This window comes from Xyrauchen texanus, chromosome 21 (assembly GCF_025860055.1).
Source record: "Xyrauchen texanus isolate HMW12.3.18 chromosome 21, RBS_HiC_50CHRs, whole genome shotgun sequence".
NCBI classification, from domain to species: Eukaryota; Metazoa; Chordata; class Actinopteri; order Cypriniformes; family Catostomidae; genus Xyrauchen; species Xyrauchen texanus.
The window spans coordinates 27,529,536-27,532,536 of NC_068296.1; the positions used below are offsets into that span (position 1 = coordinate 27,529,536).

A 3,001-nucleotide genomic window follows, 5' to 3' on the forward strand; every position below is an offset into this window, starting at 1 on the left:
TACTCACCCTTATGCCATGACAGATGTTTATTACTTTCTTTCTTCTGTTGAACACAATAGTAGGTCCTCCCAATGCAAGTGAATGGGTACCTACATGTTTAACCCTCCTATTATCTTTGGGGTCAATTTGACACCATTCAATGTTTAACGTATGTAAAAACATGTTTTTTTTTTGTTTGTTTTTTGCTTCAGATTTAATGACTTTTCCTAATTTAATGGGGACAACTCTGTAAACATCAAATTAACCTGCTGATATTTTTTCAATGTCCTGTACACATTTTGTAGTGTCGGTGTTCCTTGGGGTCAATTTGACCCCAGGCTCTTTTAGCTGTATAAAACCACTAGTAGTTCACATGACATGGGACATAATTCTCATGAGAACTTTGATGTTTCCCGTGCCATGGGGGAGGGGAAAACATAATTTTTGCGAGAACTTTGATATTTCCCATGCCATGGGGGAGGGGAAAACATAATTTTTGCGAGAACTTTGATATTTCCCGTGTCGTGGGGGAGGGGAAAACATAATTTTTGCGAGAAATTTGATATTTCCCATGCCGTGGGGGAGGGGAAAACATAATTCTCATGGTTTACCAAACAAAGGGGAGGAGCAAACATTATAAAAGCATGAACAGAAGCCTTCTAAACCATTTCTCTTTGTGCTCTGTGTGCTCTCTATGTTCTCCATCTCTCTCATTTGAAAATGACATCTAAGCAAAGATTTTCTGTCTATGAGATTTTGTCACAGTTTTTTGACAGTGAAAGTGACATAGAGGAGAATGTGTCTGAGACCGATGATAATATTGAGGAGGACCCTGATTATGAGGCATACTCCTCAGATGAGAATGATACTCCTAATGTTGACCCTCCTGTTGTCTCTCAACCACCCACAAACCCATTACCTTCCAAAAATGGAACGTTATCATGGTCCCGCTCACCACCTGAACGACAGGGTAGACTTAGTGCTGCTAATGTCATCAAAATGGTTCCAGGGCCCACTAGATATGCTGTCAGCCATGTCCAAGATATAAAATCAGCATTTGATCTTTTCATCACACCATCAATTGAAAAGGATGTACTTGAAATGACAAACTTAGAGGGTAGGCGTGTGTATGGGGAAGGTTGGAAAGACTTTGATGTGACTGACTTGCAAGCCTACATTGGGTTGCTCATTTTGGCAGGAGTCTACAAGTCAAAAGGAGAAGCAACAGCAAGCCTTTGGAATGCTGACACTGGAAGGGCAATATTTCCAGCCACCATGTCTCTAAAGACATTTCATGTTTTCTCCTGTGTCATACGCTTTGATGACAAAGAAACAAGACAGGCAGACGAGTGCTTGACAAACTCGCAGCAATACGGGTTGTATGGGACAAGTGGGTCCAGCGATTACCCTTTCTTTACAATCCAGGCCCCCACATCACGGTGGATGAATGTCTGGTTCCATTTCGTGGGCGCTGTCCTTTCAGACAATACATACCAAGCAAACCAGCCAAATATGGCATAAAAATATGGGCCTCATGTGATGCACAGTCCAGCTATGCCTGGAATATGCAGGTGTACACGGGTAAATCCCCTAGAGAAGCACCTGAAAAAAATCAAGGCATGAGGGTGGTACTAGACATGGCTGAGGGACTGAATGGTCATAACATTACATGCGATAATTTTTTCACATCGTACGCCCTGGGTGAAGAACTGCTAAAAAGGAAGGTTACAATGTTGGGGACAGTGAGAAAAAATAAGCCAGAACTTCCCTCTGAGCTTCTTGCGATGAAGAACAGGAAGGTAACATCTTCAATGCTTGCCTTCACTGAAAAGGCCACTGTCGTCTCCTATTGCCCCAAGAAAGGGAAAAATGTCCTGCTAATGAGCACTATGCACAAAGATGCTGTTCTGAGCACTAGAGAAGACCGAAAACCACAAATGGTGCTGGATTACAATGAGACAAAGGGAGGGGTTGATAATTTGGACAAGGTTACAGCCACCTACAGCTGCCGACGCATGACCGCCCGTTGGCCACTTGTCATTTTCTTCAACATCATTGATGTGAGCGCCTACAATGCCTTTGTGTTATGGAGTGAAATAAACAAGGACTGGAACAGCGGAAACTGAGTCGAAGGAGAAATTTCTTGGAGCAGCTGGGTTACGAGCTAGTGAAACCTCACATCAAGAGAAGACGGTGCCTTCCAAGAGCATCAACAGCTGCTGCAACTGTTGTGAAGGACATCCAAATGGAGACGCACACTCCATTGGTTCAAACTGCAAGCAGGAAACGTGGCAGGTGCCAGGTCTGTTCCAACAGAAATGACACCAAGACCAGCAACACTTGTGTGAAATGCAAAAAATACATCTGCAAGGAGCACACACACACTTCCTGCACATCATGTGCAAAGTAGTGCAGACAAAAGGCTGGAATGTACCTTATGGAGATCTGTAGGAAAAAAAACAATATGCTGTTCATATTCTGTCTATGCTGTTTGTATTCTAACTCATAGTTTTTGCATGAAGCACTTACAGTCTCATAAAACAATTCCTGACAAAATGCTCAAATTTACTTTTTAGAGGTGGTTTTGTAAATCCATCTTTTTCTTTCTTTCTCTCTTTCTCTCTCTTTCTCTCTTTCTTTCTCTGTTATGTGTTCCTTACTGTTGTTCTGATGGCAATGATGTTCTGTTTTAGAAATAAAATCCTTCTGAATGTTTGAAATTGTGTTTGTTTTCTTGGGGTCAAATTGACCCCACACATTATGTATGTTGCAATCCTTGATAACAAAAAGGACTGTTATGTGTTCCTTACTGATGTTTTGATTGTAATGATGTTCTGTTTAAAAATAAAATCCTTCTAAATGTTTGAAATTGTGTTTGTTTTTCCCGGGGTCAAAGTGACCCCAAACATAACTCGTGTTACTATCCTTGATAAAATAAATAGTTTTTCTTTCCAAATGTTATAGATTACAAAAATCTATACTTATTAAGAAATATTATAAAACAAATAAAACACCAAAAAT

At 40.8% G+C, this 3,001-nt stretch overlaps 1 pseudogene; it reads left to right on the forward strand.

Annotated features, from left to right (window-relative positions):
* The first annotated feature begins 700 nt into the window (after positions 1 to 700).
* On the forward strand, positions 701 to 2,390 carry LOC127661486 (piggyBac transposable element-derived protein 4-like; annotated as a pseudogene).
* The last annotated feature ends 611 nt before the right edge of the window (positions 2,391 to 3,001 follow it).